Raw genomic sequence first — 16,841 nt, 5'->3', positions numbered from 1 at the left:
TCTCATCTGTACAGCTGTATTATCGCCTTACTGAGGGGATGTGTTCAGCACAATAATCTTAGTTCTGCAGGCTTGCAACTGAACTGGATAAATACAGGCTGTCAGGTCACAAAGCTTTAACAGCACACAACTGTTAACCCTCTCTTCCCCCCTCCCCTTCTCTCTGTGCCACCCTCACCTTCTCTCTACATCTCTCCCCCCGCTTTCCCTCACCCTTCTCCCACTCTCCACCCTCTGAGTTAGAGGGAAATCAGCTCGTGTTTGGATCCAGCAGCGGACAAGTGTGGGTGACCTTGTCAAAACAGAGGAGTCAGTTCAAAACGTTCTTTCCCACCCGTCTACACTTATCTCATCTGTACAGCTGTATTATCACTCTACTGAAGGGATGTGGTCAGCACAATAATCTTAGTTCTGCAGGCTTGCAACTGAACTGGATAAATACAGGCTGTCAAGTCACAAAGCTTTAACAGCACACAACTGTTAACCCTTTCTTCCCCCTCCATCCCCTTCTCTCTCTCTGCCACCCTCCCTCACCTTCTTTCTACATCTCTCCCCTCGACTCTACCCCACCCTCCCCCCACTCTCCACCCTCTGAGTTAGAGGGAAATCAGCCTGTGTTTATATCTGGGAACAATCCACAAGGCCACAAAACTTTAACAACACACAACTCTTCTGACTTTATATTTCAAATGTTCTTCCACAGGGCCGGTGACATTAAATGCCTTGGTGCTACCAGTTCAGAGAGCTGACACGTAAGTGCTGTCACAAAGAAGGCACAGAGCTTCCACTGCTTGAGAAGTTGCACAAATTCAGCTTGTTGTCCAAAACTTTGTCAAACTTCAGTAAATGCATGATAGACAATACCCTGACTGGTTGCATCACAACCCGGGACAGAAACCAGTTCCCAAGAACGGAAAGATCTACAGAAAGTGTTGGACACTCCCAGCCCAGCAAAGAGAAATTCAGCACATCTACAAGGAGCGCGGCCACAGGAAAGCAGCATCAATGATAACCAGCCCCCACCCACTCAGACCACGCTCTCTTCTCGCTGCTGCCCTGGGGAAGCAGGTCCCACACGTGTGGACACATTTTCCAGGCCTCTGCAACTCATCGTCTAAAAATGATCAGCTTGTCAGTCTTTGTGTGCAGTTTTTTATTGATTCTATTGTATTTCTCTGTTCTACTGTGGATGCCAGCAAGAAAATGAATATCATGGCTGTATGTGTTTACGTATCTGTACTGTCAGAATAAGTTTAATTTCAAATTTGAGCAAAGGCACAAAAACTCACAAACATCCATCCAGAGGAAGAGTGAGACACACACACACACACACACACACACACACACACACACACACACACACACACACACACACACACACACACACACACACACACACACACACACACACACTGACACAGCGATCCACGCGTGCTCACGCAGACAGGCACACATTAATATATAATAATATGATATGTTTTAACCTACAATTTGAGAAGGAGAATGGAAAATCGGATGTGTCAATATTACAGATGAACAAAGGGAACTATGGAGCTATGAGGGAGGAGCTGGCCAAAGTTCAGTGGAACAATACCCTCGCAGGGAAGACAGTGGAACAACAATGGCAGGTATTTCTGGGAATAATGCAGAAGGTGCAGGATCGGTTCATTCCAAAGAGGAAGAAGATTCTAAAGGGGGGGGGGCGGCCTTGGCTGCGAGGGAAGTAAAGGGCAGTATAAAAATAAAAGAGAAGAAGTATAACATAGCAAAGATGAGCGGGAAACCAGAGGACTGGGAAGCTTTTAAAAAGCAACAGAAGATAACAAAAAAGGAAATACGCCAAGAAAAAATGAGTTACGAAGGTAAACTAGCCAAGAATATAAAGGAGGATAGTAAAAGCTTCTTTAGGTATGTGAATAGCAAAAAAAAAAGTTAAGATCAAAATTGGACCATTGAAGACAGAAACGAGTGAATTTATTATGGGGAACAAGGAAATGGCAGATGAGTGAACAAGTACTTTCGATCTGTCTTCACTAGGGAAGACACAAACAATCTCCCAGATGTAATAGTGGTCAAAGGAACTAGGGTAAACGATGGACTGAAGGAAATTTGTATTAGGCAAAAAACGGTGTTGGATAGACTGTTGAGTTTGAAGGATGATAAGTCCCGGGAACTGACGGTCTACATCCCAGGGTACTTAAAGAGGTGGCTCTAGAAATCGTGGACGCATTGGTAATTATTTTCCAATGTTCTATAAATTCAGGAACAGTACCTGCTGACTGGAGGGTGGCTAATGTTGTCCCACTTTTCAAGAAAGGAGGGAGAGAGAAAACAGGGAATTATAGACCGGTTAGCCTGATGTCAGTGATGGGAAAGATGCTGGAGTCAATTATAAAAGATGAAATGAAGACACATTTGGATAGCAGTAGAAGGATCAGTCTGAGTCAGCATGGATTTATGAAGGAAAAATCATGCTTGACTAATCTTCTGGAGTTTTTTGAGGATGTAACTATGAAAATGGACAAGGGTGTAGTGGATGTAGTGTACTTGGACTTCCAGAAAGCTTTTGATAAAGTCCCACATAGGAGATTAGTTGGGAAAATTAGGGCACATGGTATTGGGGGCAGAGTACTGACATGGATTGAAAATTGGCTGGCTGACAGGAAACAAAGAGTAGCGATTAACAATTCCCTTTCGGAATGGCAGGATGTGACCAGTGGAGTGCCGCCAGGTTCGGTGCTGGGATCGCAGCTGTTTACAATATACATTAATGATTTAGATGAAGGGATTAAAAGTAACATTAGCAAATTTGCTGATGACACAAAGCTGGGTGGCAGTGTGAAATGTCAGGAAGATGTTATGTGAATGCAGGGTGACTTGGACAGGTTGGGTGAGTAGGCAAATGTATGGCAGATGCAGTTTAATGTGGATAAATGTGAGGTTATCCACTTTGGTGGCAAGAACAGGAAGGCAGATTACTATCTAAATTGAGTCAAGTTAGTAAAAGGGGAAGCACAGGGAAATCTAGGTGTTCTTGTACATCAGTCAATGAAAGCAAGCATGCAAGTACGGCAGGCAGTGAAGAAAGCTAATGGCATGCTGGCCTTTATAACAAGAGGAATTGTGTATAGGAGTAAACAGGTCCTTCTGCAGCTGTACAGGACCCTGGTGAGACCCCACCTGGAGTATTGTGTGCAGGTTTGGTCTCCAAATTTGAGGAAGGACATTCTTGCTATTGAGGGAGTGCAGCGTAGGTTCACAAGGTTAATTCCCGGAATGGCGGGACTAACATATGTTGAAAGATTGGAGCGACTGGGCTTGTATACACTGGAATGTAGAAGGATGAGAGGGGATCTGATTGAGACAAATAAGATTATTAAGGGATTGGGCACGCTGGAGGCAGGAAGCCTGTTCCCGCTGATGGGTGAGTCCAGAACTAGAGGCCACAGTTTAAGAATAAGGGGTAGGCCATTTAGAACAGAGATGCGGAAAAACTTTTTCACCCAGAGAGTGGTGGATATGTGGAATGCTCTGCCCCAGAAGGCTAAGTCTCTGGATGCATTCAAGAGAGAGTTAGATAGAGCTCTTATAGATCGCGGGGTCAAGGAACATGGGGAGAGGGCAGGTACTGATTGTGTATGATCAGCCATGATCACAGTGAATGGCGGTGCTGGCAAGAAGGGGCGAATGGCCTACTCCTGCACCTATTGTCTATATTGTCTATATATATTGACATAAATGTGCACACAGGCCGTGAGACTCATACAAAACACAGACAGACACACACAAACATCAAGATGCACACACGTGCACGCACAGACACATATAAGGTACCTACAGACTGACACACATCAATAGAGACAAACACGCAAAGACTCAAATACACACCCAGACACTCACAAACATACCAGCACGCAGAGACGATACATAGACACAGAAACACACCCATGCACACACAGACAAACACACAGACACAGGCACATAGACACAAAAGAAGATACAAACGCATGCACCACACACACATGCACACACAAAAACAACTTTCACATCTCCCTCTCTAGCTCTCCACTGGATTTTCTGTGCTTTCAATTTTCGATTTGTTTCATTCTTCTGAAATCTGCAATTCCAGGCCTGGAGCCATCATTCAGTTGGCAAAACGTTTGGACGCTGCTTCCTCTCGGGGCAAACTAAAGGAGTTTTTTTTTTCTCACTCTCTGCTTAATGTGTTTCATATGACCACACGACTCCAAGAACTTCGAGGACTGCTGGTCCGCTGCACAAGTGAGCTGCTCTTTTAATCTCAAGGGAAAATCGTAGATCTGGCAAATCTGTTGGAATTCTTAGAAGAAATAAAAATCAGGATCGACAAAGGAAACTCGGTTGATGCACACACACACACACACACGCACACACACACACACACACACACACACACACACACACACACACACACACACACACACACACACACACACACACACACACACACACACACACACACACACACACACACACACGTACGTGACAATCATAGCAGAACCCAAAAAGAGCAGGGTGAACTGCCTCAATGAGTATCCCCCAGTGGCGCTCACATCTATGGTGATGTATTTTATCCACAATGTTGAAGTGCTTTGAGGGTTTGGTCATGACTAGAATCAACTCCAGTCTGTGCATGGACCTGGACCCACTGCAATTTGCCGATCGCCACAATATGTCTACAGCAGATGCAATCTCACAGGCTCTCCACTCAGGCTTAGATCACCTGGACAATAGCAATACACAAGTCAGGCTGATGATTACAGCTCAGCGTTCAACACAATCAGACCCTCAATTGTAATCAACAAGCTCCAAAACCTGGGCCTCTGTACCTCCTTCTGCAACTGGATCCTCACCAGGAGACACCAGTCTGTGTGGGTCAGAAATAACATCTCCTCCTTGCTGACAATCAACACTGGCACACCTCAACGATGAGTGCTCAGGCCACTGCTCTACTCTATCAACACCCACGTCTGTGTGGCTAGGCTCATCTATAAACTTGCCAACAACACAACTATTGTTGCTGGAATTTCAGATGGTGACGCGGAGGAGTACAGGAGTGAGATAGATCAGCAGGTTGAGTGATGTCACAGCAACAACCTTGCACTCAACATCATGAAGACAAAGGAATTGATTGTGGATTCAGGAAGGGGAAGTCGAGGGTACACGCACCAGTCCTCATCGTGGGATCAGAAGTGAAAAGGGTGAGCAGTTTCCATTTCCTGCCTGTCAACATCTCTGAGGAACTATCCTGGGCCCAACATATTGATGCAGTTACAATGAAGGCACAACATCGGCTATATTTCATTCGGAGATTGAGGGGGATCAGTCTGTCACTAAAGACACTTGCAAATTTCTACAGATGTACTGTAGAGAGCATTCTAACTGGTTGCATCACTGCCTGATGTGGAGAGGCCACTGCACAGGATCGGAAAATGCTGCAGGAAGTTGTAAACTCAGCCAGCTCCTTCATGGGCACTGGACTCCACAGCATCCAGGACACATTCAAAAGATGATGCCACAAAAAGGTGGCATCCATCACTACGGACCCCCATCACCCAGGACATGCCTTCGTCTGATTGCTACAGGACACCGAAGAGACACTCAATGTTTCATTAACAGCTTCTTCCCTCCACCGTCAGATTTCTAAATGGACAATGATCTCAAGAATATTTCCTCAGTATTTTCCCTCACGTTTGCCACTACATTTCAAATTTAATTTTATAAATACTTGTTCTAATTTATAGTTTTTATTACTATGTATTGCAATGTACTGCAGACACAAATGGACACACTTCACCACATATGCGGGTGATATTAAACTTGATTCTGATACACAAACACACACAGCTGGGCTCAGACATACAACACTCCCACATTCCTCCCTTTGTGACCCCCTGCTTGCTCCGTGGCCCCCGGTATGAAGTTCAAACTGTTGCAACACCTGCCCTTTAAATTCATGGCTGAGGCTGTGTTGTGTCTGTTCACTGTTTTGAGTTCGATATTAAATGAAGAGCATTGAATGGGAAAGAAGGTTTGAATACAAGAATAAAGATCTCCTCTGAAGGTATATGGGGTCCTGGTGAGAGCGTACATGGAACACTGTGCACAGGTCTGGTCTCCCTCCCGGAGTCTGCCTGTGGGATGAAGGGAATGAAGAGATTTCCCAGATTGATTTAAGAGGTGAGGTAATGTCCTCGGAGAGATTACACTGACCGGGCCTGTCTCAAAATTAGAGAAATAAAAGGTCGTCTGACTGAGACAGACACAGTCTCACAGGGTATTGACAGGGTAGAGGCAGGAATGATGTTTCCTTTGGCTGTGGTGAGGAACCGGGGTCACAAAATCCGAGTTCACCCCAGCAGGACTGAGATGAGGAGAAATTTCTTCACCCAGAGGGCAGCGAATCTTTGGAATTTTCTCCACAAGGTTTCTAAATTCGAAGGACAAATTTTGGTGCTCTGCGATGCTGGGAACGTTGCGCGAAAGTGGCGCTGAGGTCAAAGATCAGGCATGTTCTGAGTGAAAGGCAGAACAGACACAAAGGGCCGAATGGCCTGCTCGTGTTTCCTTTTTCTAAAGTCCGAGTTTACCTTTGTGCCTGGTTCTCCCTTGAACTTCAGCCTGTCCACAGGGGAGCGCTCACAGCACCGGAGTTCCATCGGCAGCCGCTGCGGGCCAGCTCCCATATCCCAGCAGCAGGAGACAGGACTGGGAGGAAACTCCGGACAATAGGCCCCGATCCGCGGCGGGGAAAGACCGGGAACCCTCTGTGTGGCTGAAACATCTCACGGAATCTCTGTCCGAATCTTCACCTCCGCCCTCGGAAGGATTCAAAACTCCGGCCGCTGTTGCAGCCTTTACCCGGGGAGCTGCTCCAAATCTCGGGTCTCTCACCGATTCCCGATTCCAAACTTCAGTCCGCTCAGCGTCCCGCCCACTGACACACCTCAGCCAATGGAGGCAAGTTTCTCCCAGTAGCGTTCTCTGATTGGCTGTGAGTGTGTCCGAGGGCGGACTGCTGCCGGGAGCCGGAGATGTCAGTCACAGTTTGTTCTCAGAATCAAAGCAAGTTCCCCGAGGCTCAAAGTTCAAAGTAAATTTTATTATTATTTTTAAATTTTTAATTTTTTTTATTGAACACAAACAAAAACAGAAACACTAAACATATGCTAACAAAGCCAGAGAATCACACAAAAGCGGAAACGAATATATAACTATTAATTTTAAATATACAAATAAACAAGGAAATCCTCTCTAAATACTGTTGGACAGAAGGAATTGTATCTAAGAGGAGTCACAAAACAGGAACATTTACAGAGATAACCCAAAACGTTGACAGATTTGTACAGTCTTTACAGCTTTCTGGTTATGGGAAGTTTTCAGAGTATAAACGTATAGTTTGAAGTCTGACGTAAAAATATAAATGAAGGTTTCTTATTGCAGTGATTGCATTTATGGATATAAAATTTGCTGCAAATTAACAAAAGATTTATGATAAAGAAATGATCCCTATGAGATTTGGTGTTATTAGTAAAGCCAAATAAGACGTTTTGAAAACAAAAAGTAAAATCCACATTAATATATTGATCTATAAATTGACAAACATTAACCCAAAATGTTTTAACACATTCACAATCCCAAAACAGATGAAATAAATTCTCTGGATATAAACCACAAAAAGAACAGTTAGTTTCAATATCAGAATTAACCCTTGTCAAATAAACACTGTTTGGATAATATCTATGTATAATTTTAAATAAGCCCCAAATACTCCTCCACCTCAGATTCCCCAAGCGACTATTCCAAAAACTAACAGAGTACACATAAGTCGCCACATACAACTCCTTCAAACATACAGAGCAAAGCTACAGAATGGTAACTATATCTGGATCACTGAACGATCAGCCAGAGTGCAGAAGAAACAAACTTCGCCAATGCAAATAAACAACGAGATCATGAAAGAACCGCAGCGGCTGCCGATAGATGTCCGTTGCTCTCAGCGCTCCCTGTTCAATCTGACAGGACAAGAAAGAGTGAGGCGCAAAGGTAAACTCGTGTTTCAGAAGATAAGAAATAGAGAAGGCGTGGCCATTCGGCCCCTTGCAAATCTTCTGCCCTTCACTCAGAAGATGCTTGACTTTTGACCTCAGCACCACTTTCCTGCAACTTTCCATCACCCCTGAGCACCAGGATATGTCTATTCAATTTAGAAACCTTGTGGAGATAATTGCAATGATTCACTGCACTTTGGGAGAGGACATTTCTCCTCATCTCAGTCCTGCTGAGTTGTCCTCGGATTTTGAGTCTGTGACCGCTGGTTCCACACATTATGGGAAACTTCATTCCAGCCCTTCCGCTGTAAATATCCTGTGAGATTGTATTTCTCTAATTCTAAGACTGGAATGCGATCTGTCTGTCAAACCACCTCTTATTTCATTCATTTTGAGACAGTCCCAGTACGATGATTTGTTGTGGGAGCATCTCTATGGACAGCAAGTGAGTGCAGTTATCCTGTGTTGTTCCACAACCTGATGGTTGAGGGGTAGTAACTGTTCCTGACCCTGGTGGGGCGAGTCCTGAGGCTCTTGTACCTTCTACCTGATTACAGCAGTGAGAAAGGAGCCTGCCTGTGTGGTGAGCCTGATCACAGCTGCCTGTATCGCCGTCCCCTCTGGCCTGCCCTATCCAGGACCAAAGGGATTGTGGAGAGTAAATGTGGTACACTGTCGAGTATTACTGTGATCCGTCCCCTCTGGCCTGCCCTATCCAGGACCAAAGGGATTGTGGAGAGTAAATGTGGTACTCTGTCGAGTATCACTGTGATCCGTCCCATCTGGGCTGCCCTATCCGGGACCAAAGGGATTGTGGAGAGTAAATGTGGTACACTGTCGAGTATCACTGTGATCCGTCCCCTCTGGCCTGCCCTATCCAGGACCAAAGGGATTGTGGAGAGTAAATGTGGTACACTGTCGAGTATTACTGTGATCCGTCCCCTCTGGCCTGCCCTATCCAGGACCAAAGGGATTGTGGAGAGTAAATGTATTACACTGTCGTGTATAACTGTGATCCGTCCCATCTGACCTGCACTATCCGGGACCAAAGGGATTATGGAGAGTAAATGTGTTACTCTGTCGAGTATTACTGAGATCCGTCCCCTCTGGCCTGCCCTATCCGGGACCAAAGGGACTGTGGAGAGTAAATGTGGTACTCTGACGAGTATTGCTGTGATCCAGGCTCTCTTCCTGCCGCTTATTATTCTTGTCTGTGATTGCAGTGCGACAATCTCTGGCCCAATGTCCCCTCTTTCTACAAACCCCATCTCTGCCCTTAGCCAAGTGTCCTCTTCATCTGCACCGTCCGCACGATCCTGCCACCCGTTCTGGGTTCTTCGTCGGGACCCGAACTCCATCTCCTCACTACCGGTTCTCTGTGCACACTCTCGCTTTTCCCCAGTACCTTTAAAGAGTCAATTGCGCTCCCTATTCATCAGAATTTATGTCACCCGGGGCCAGGTCTGACAGAGCGAATTGAGATTAGTTAACTTAAAGGAGTGGGCAGGCTTGGGTCTGAGACAGTTTAGAAAAGTCTGCACTGCCAGCTGGACATACTGAACAGTCCGGTGGTTTGCCGGCATTGGACTCTCACGTATCCTTAAAACGAGCGATAAAGTACGCAAACAAATTCTCCTTTTTTCTGTAGTTATCGGGTAAATTCACCAAAATCCGCCTGCAATCGGGCTGTCATTCAAATGGGTTCCCTTACCTCAGCGACGCACCGTGCCATGGCTTGTATTACATCAGCCCCTCTGGTGGCTCCCGGTCACCTTCGGGCGTCTGCCTGGGAAAGGGGAACCCACTCCCTGTCCCTGCCCGAGAGGTTCCATATATAACCCTGAGGAGTGGCGCAAGTCGCCGGGCAGGGTCTGGAAAGGGGAACTCACTCCGTGTCCCTGTCTGAGAGGTTCCATATATAACCCTGAGGAATGGCACAAGTCCCCGGGCAGGGTCTAGAAAGGGGAACCCACTCCCTGTCCCTGTCCGAGAGGTTCCATATATAACCCTGAGGAGTGGCACAAGTCCCTGGGCATGGTCTGGAAAGGGGAACCCACTCCCTGTCCCTGTCCGAGAGGTTCCTTATTTAACCCTGAGGAGTGGCACAAGTCCCCGAGCAGGGTCTGGAAAGAGGAACCCACTCCCTGTCCCTGTACGAGAGATTCCATATAAAACCCTGAGGAGTGGCACAAGTCTCCCCGGGCAGTGTCTGGAAAGGGGAACCCACTCCCTGTCCCTGCCCGAGAGGTTCCATATATAACCCTGAGGAGTGGCACAAGTCCCCGGGCAGTGTCTGGAAAGGGGAACCCACTCCCTGTCCCTGCCCGAGAGGTTCCATATATAACCCTGAGGAGTGGTACAAGTCCCCGGGCAGGGTCTGGAAAGGGGAACCCACTTCCTGTCCCTGTCCAAGAGGTTCCATATATAACCCTGAGGAGTGGCACAAGTCCCCGGGCAGGGTCTGAAAAGGGGAACCCACTCCCTTTTTCAATGAATTCAGGTAAAGCCCCTGGTCTGGATGGTTATACTGTTGAATTTTTTATATCCTCTTCTTCTATACTCGCTCCTTGGCTTTGTAAAAATTTTAAAGATGTGTTAACTGTAGGTAAATAACCACGATCTTTTTATGATGCCTCCATTTCTCCAATTCTTAAAAAAGATAAAGACCCCACTGAATGTGCATCCTATCGGCCAATATCCTTGCTGAATACGGATTCTAAGATTTTTACCAAAATTCTGGCCACTAGATTAGAAAATGTATTACCTCAAATTATCTCTGAAGATCAGACCGGATTTATTAAAACCTGTTATTCATCTTTTAACATTTGAAAATTAATTAATATAATTTATACTTCTTCATCTAAAATACCAGAATGTAATTTCCTTAGATGCTGAAAAAGCGTTCGATAGAGTTGAATGGCTATATTTATATAATACTTTGCAGAATTTTAATTTTAGCTTGAAATTTATATCATGGTTTAAATTAATATATTATAAGCCTTTGGCTTCGGTTCTTACCAAGAATCAAAGATCTCCTTTTTTTCAGTTGTCCCGTGGTACGAGGCAAGGCTGCCCTTTAAGTCCTCTATTATTTGACATTGCTTTGGAACCTCTAGCCGTTGCCATTCGTGAATCACCTAATATTTTTGGTATTACCCGTGGGTAAGGGACTTATAAGTTATCATTATATGCTGATGATATGTTACTATACATATCTGACCCTGAGAGATCTATTCCTGCTATTTCATCCTTACTTGCTCAGTTTAGTAGCTTTTCTGCCTACAAACTGAATTTTAATGAGTGAATTATTTCCATTAAATATGCAAGTTTCAATCTATAAACACGTACCATATAAAGTTGTCACAGATCATTTTACTTATTTGGGTATTAAAATTACCAAGAAACATAAGGGTTTATTTAAAGTTAATTTTTTACCTTTAATTGAACAAATCAAGCAACTTGTTACCAGGTGGTCCCCATTATCTCTGTCATTGGTTGGTCGAATTAATACTATCAACATGATAGTATTACCCAATTTTTATATTTATTCCAAACATTACCAATTTTTATTACTAAATCTTTTTTTGGTATTATTGACTCCAAAATATCCTCGTATGTGTGGCAGAATAAAAATCCTAGATTAAGTAAAAAATATTTACAGAAGCCTAAGAAGGAAGCTGGTTTTGCTTTGCCAAGCCTGAGATTTTACTATATGGGCAGTTAATATTCAATATTTAATATTTTGGACACAAGAATCGGCATAGTACCTTGTCCACAATGGGTAAATTTGGAGTGTAAATCTGTACAAGACTTCTGATTGTTTTCTATTTTAGGATCTTCGCTTCCATTTGCTTTATCTAAACCGAATAAACAAATAACTAATCCTAAAGTTAAACATACATTAAGAATATGGTTTCAATTTCGTAAATTCTTTGGCTTGAATAATCAAGCCCTATTATATCTAACTTCTTTTTCCAGCCCTCTTTTATGGACCAAGTCTTTGTGTTATGGAAAACAAAAGGTATAACATGTTTTCGTGATCTTTTTTAGATAACGGTTTTATGTCCTTTGAACAGCTATCCTACCTAAAACTCATATTTTTAGATACTTGCAAGTTAGAAATTTCTTGAATGTTAGTATTTTCTGAAATTATGTCCAATGGACATTACAGAAAAAATTCTAGCTCTGAATCCTTGCCAGAAGGGTTAAGTAGCCATCATTTATCATATGATCATGAAAATACAGCCAGGAGTATCAGAAATAATTAAGAAGGAATGGGAAAAAGAACTTCACTGTCTTATACCCACAGAGCAGTGGGAGAAATTTTTACAATTAGTCAATTCTTCTTCTATTTGTGCTAAACATGCCTAATACAATTTAAGGTTGTTCATAGGGCTCACATGTCCAAGGATAAACTCGCTCGATTTTATTCTTATGTTAATCCAACCAGTGACAGATGTCATTCTGAAGTCGCTTCATTGACCCACATGTTCTGGTCTTGCCCCTGTTTGCAAAATTATTGGAAAGATATTTTTGGTATTATTTCAACAGTTCTGAATATCAAATTGCAACCCCATCCTATTACTGCAACTTTCGGTTTACCAATGGTGGATAATAGTCGTTTATCCCCCCTCAGCCCGGTGGATGATTGCATTTGTTACATTAATGGCTAGAAGATCTATCCTATTGAATTGGAAAGAAATTTATCCTCCAACTATATTTCAGTGGTTTTCTCAAACTATTTCTTGTTCGAGTTTAGAAAAAATTACAAGTGTTGTTTTTGACCCTTCAGTTAAATATGAAGAAACTTGGAGACCATTTATTCAACATTTTCATATAAGCTAAACTGACTTTTCCTAAACCTTACTTTTATTGTCCTTAATTATTTGAATGGAGGTGCGGAGTTATTGACGCTACTGTGTATAATTGATATAATGCAATGGCCCATGTCGGTTAGGATTTTTTTTTTAGTTTTTGGGGGCGGAGGATTTCTTATTTTCTCCATTTTTTGTAACCACTATGAGTTTGGGAGGTTATTATCATCTATTTGTATTTGTACATTAACCTATTAATTATGTACTCTCAAGCTCTTTGTATTCATGTTTCATTTATGTTTCTTTAAAATCAATAAAAAGATTTAATAAGAAAGGTCTATTCTGAGGAAAGGGTGAAATAGGCGCAACGGGCCGAGTGGCCAGGCATGCTCCTGTTACTTATTTTCTAAAGCACGAGTTTACCTTTGCGCCTTGTTCTCCCTTGGTTTTCAGCCATTCGGAATGCACAGGGGAGCGGTGAGAGCTCCAGAGATCCATCGGCAGCCGCTGCGGGGCAGCTCCCGTCTCACAGCAGTAAGGGACGGGTCTGGGAGACAACTCCAGACAACTGGACCCGATCCTCGGCGGGGAAAGGCCGGGCGCACTCCGTGTAGCTGAAACATCTCGCGGAATCTCCGCCGGTCTCTTCAGCTCTGCCTTCGAAAGGATTCAAGACCCGCCGGTGGTGCAGCCGAAACCCAAGGCGCAGCTCCCGGTCTCCGGCCTCACTCGGTCCCGGTTCCAAACCCCGGGCCCGGCCGGGCGCTCAGCGTCCCACCCACTGACACACCTCAGCCAATGGGAGCACCCTTCTCCCAGCGGTGATCGCTGATTGGCTGTGAGTGTCTGAGGACGGGCTGCTGCTGGGAGCTGGAGATGTCAGTCACAGTTTGTTCTCAGAATTAAAGGAAAATCCCCGAAACTCAAATTGCAAAATAAATTTTATTATCAGAGTCCAGATAAGTCACTACATACAACCCCGAGAAGAATTCTCCTGCGGACATACTTAGAAAAAGTATAGAATAGTTAGCATAACAGAAGCAGGCAGTGAAAGATCAGCCAGAGTGCTGAAGGTAACAAACTGTGCAAATGCAAAAAAGCGATAAATAACAAGAGCATGAAATAACCGCAGCCGCTGCTGATGGACCTCCGGAGCTCTCACCGCTCCCCTGTGTAATCCGACAGGCTGAAGGCCAAGGAAGAACAAGGCACAAAGCTCAACTCGTGATTTTGAAAATAAGGAACAGGAGCAGGTGTTGCCATTCGGCCCGTTGCGCTGTTCTGCCCCTCACTCAGAACATGGCTGATCTTTGACCTCAGCGCCACTTTCCTGCAACGTTCCCAATATCGCCGAGCCCCTAAATATGTCTGTTTAATTTAGAAAACTTTTGGAGAAAACTCCAAATGTTCACCGCACAGTGCTGGGGAAATTTCTCCTCATTTCAGTCCTGCTGAGGTGATCTCGGATTTTGAGTCTGTGATCCCTGGTTCCACTGCCCAGCCAGGAGAAACATCATTCCTGCCCCTACACTGTAAATACCCTGTGAGACTGTGTCTGTCTCAGTCAGGAAGCTTCTCCATGTGAACCTTGTGTTAATGAAATTGGTGACAGTTCTTTCAGACCAGCAGCTTTGACCACAAGAACACCAGACAGTGGTCAGCACGGAATGTCCTGCAGTTACTGCAGGAGAAGGACTGGATGGACACAGTGGAGTGGTTCCCTGAGCAGACAGTCCAGACCATCTGGCAGAATGCCTCATCACCAGATCTCACCAACAGGCAGCAAGACCTCGCCTGGCTGGAGACGAGAGGGCCCCTCCCAGTCTGATCCTTGCTGCATGCCCGGAGATCACTCCCACAGCGCGCTGCCCCGAGATTAATGCAGTGGAGACGAGTGGGTCCCTCCCAGTCTGATCCTTGCTGCATGCCCGGAGATCACTCCCACAGCACGCTGCCCCGAGATTACTGCAGTGGAGACGAGACGGTCACTCACCTCTTTGCAGACTGTGGGATGGCGAAGATCTGTGGAGAAAGATGCAAGGGCCTGTGCCACAGCAGCTGCGTGACAGAAGGCTCACTGATCCTCGGGCTGTTCCCAGGACGCGCATGAAAACGGACAGCAAATGCTGCTGGAAGATCATCAACTCGGGGAAAGACGCTCGAAACTTGTTGGCCTGCCATCACATCGAGATGTCCGGAGAGCAGGAGTTCCCAACCTGTGGTCCACAGTTACTGGTATTAGTCCTTGGCATAAAAAAAAAGTTTGCGAAGCCCAGTCGTACAGGAATGCTGCCGACTGGCACATTCCAGACTACAGGGTCACCATTGGAACTACAGGAATCCTCTACACTGGACAGGGATTGGCCGGGGTTGGCTGAGGAAGCCTCACAGTTATTGTAGTAGTTAACCACCCCGGGGGGACACATAGCTTCTCCTTTCAGCGCAGGACTTCAATCGTCTTCCAGGGGACGGTCCTTCCGACCGCAGGGATGGGGCCTTTGGAGATTCAGCTGACGTTTTTGTCGCTCTAGGTTTTTAAGAGATGGGGTTGCTGGCCATACGGCCAACCTCCTCCGCTCGTAGCCGGGCTTAGACAGTCCATGGCCGCGTTTTCTTATCTGTTGCCCGTTTAATGTGTTGTTGATCCCACACTAAACATAGAAAGGGCCAGAATTTCCACTGAACACATCCAGCAAAACCATGTTGATTCCCTGAGCAAACACGAGGAAATCTGCTGATGCTGGAAATTCAAACAACACACACAAAATGCTGGTGGAACACAGCAGGCCAGGCAGCATCTATAGGGAGAAGCACTGTCGATGTTTCGGGCCGCGACCCTTCATCAGGACTAACTGAAAGGAGAGATAGTAAGAGATTTGAAAGTAGTGGGTGGAGGGGGAAATGCGAAATGATAGGAGAAGACCGGAGGGGGTGGGATGAAGCTAAGAGCTGGAAAGGTGATTGGCAAAAGGGATACAGAGCTGGAGAAGGGAAAGGATCATGGAACGGGAGGCCTAGGCAGAAAGAAAGGGGGTGGGGGAGAGCACCAGAGGGATGTAGTGCAGCGCGCTTAGTGGTCAGTCGCGGTACTGCAGGGAATCAGCAGCTCCCCGAAAGTGAAAGCATTCGGAATCAGGAAGTGCTGGGAGTTAACATGGCTTCGAAAGGAGAGACCGAGAGTTTGAGCGAGGAGGTAATTTGTCCCGTCTGCCTGGATTTCTTCACCGATCCGGTTATACTGGAGTGTGGACACAACTTCTGTCGCTCTTGTATCACACGGTGTTGGGAAAGGGAGGAGAGAAACTCCTGCCCGGAATGTAGAGAGGAGTTTACTGACAGCACCCTCAGGGTGAATCGGGCCTTAGCAAATCTGACACAAAAAGTTCGAAATCTAAACCTGAATCCGAAAGGGAAGGAAAGTAAACGTCACTGCGAGGAACATGAGGAAGAACTGAAGCTGTTTTGTGAAACGGACAAGACACTGATCTGTGTGATCTGTGCAGTGGCGGAGGAACACAGAGAGCACCGCTTCAGGCCGATTAAAGAAGCTGTTAAAAGCTATATGGTAAAAACTAACGTTAGTTCAATACTCAACACATTTCCTTTGTCCTATATATAATCACACCAGCCTCTATAACTAGCACATGATTCTCTGCAACTTCCGCCTTCTCCAACGGGATTCTAGCATCTCTCCGTCCCACAGGCCACCTCCTCACCCCGCAACTCTCCGGTCTCTATACGGATCGCTCCCCGTACTGTATCGCCCTGATCCACTCGCTCCTCCCCACTGATCTCCCTCCTGGCACCGACACCTGCAAGCGGGACAAGTGCTACACCTGACTCCTAACCTCCTCCCTCGTCACCATTCAGGGCCGCAAACAGCCCAGTTCCTCCCGTTTCTTCCACGGTCGATTGTCCTCTCGAATTAGATTCCTTC

At 45.5% G+C, this 16,841-nt stretch overlaps 1 protein-coding gene across 1 annotated transcript in view; it reads left to right on the top strand.

Annotated features, from left to right (window-relative positions):
* LOC140720540 (E3 ubiquitin-protein ligase TRIM39-like) overlaps positions 1 to 16,841 on the top strand; it is a 449,184-nt gene that overhangs the window by 239,284 nt on the left and 193,059 nt on the right. The gene's annotated exons all lie outside the window — the stretch shown is intronic.

The sequence above is a fragment of the Hemitrygon akajei genome, unplaced genomic scaffold (genome assembly GCF_048418815.1).
Source record: "Hemitrygon akajei unplaced genomic scaffold, sHemAka1.3 Scf000044, whole genome shotgun sequence".
Lineage (NCBI taxonomy): Eukaryota > Metazoa > Chordata > Chondrichthyes > Myliobatiformes > Dasyatidae > Hemitrygon > Hemitrygon akajei.
The sequence above is the reverse complement of the archived record's forward strand: the minus strand, read 5'-3'. Positions and strand labels throughout refer to the sequence as shown.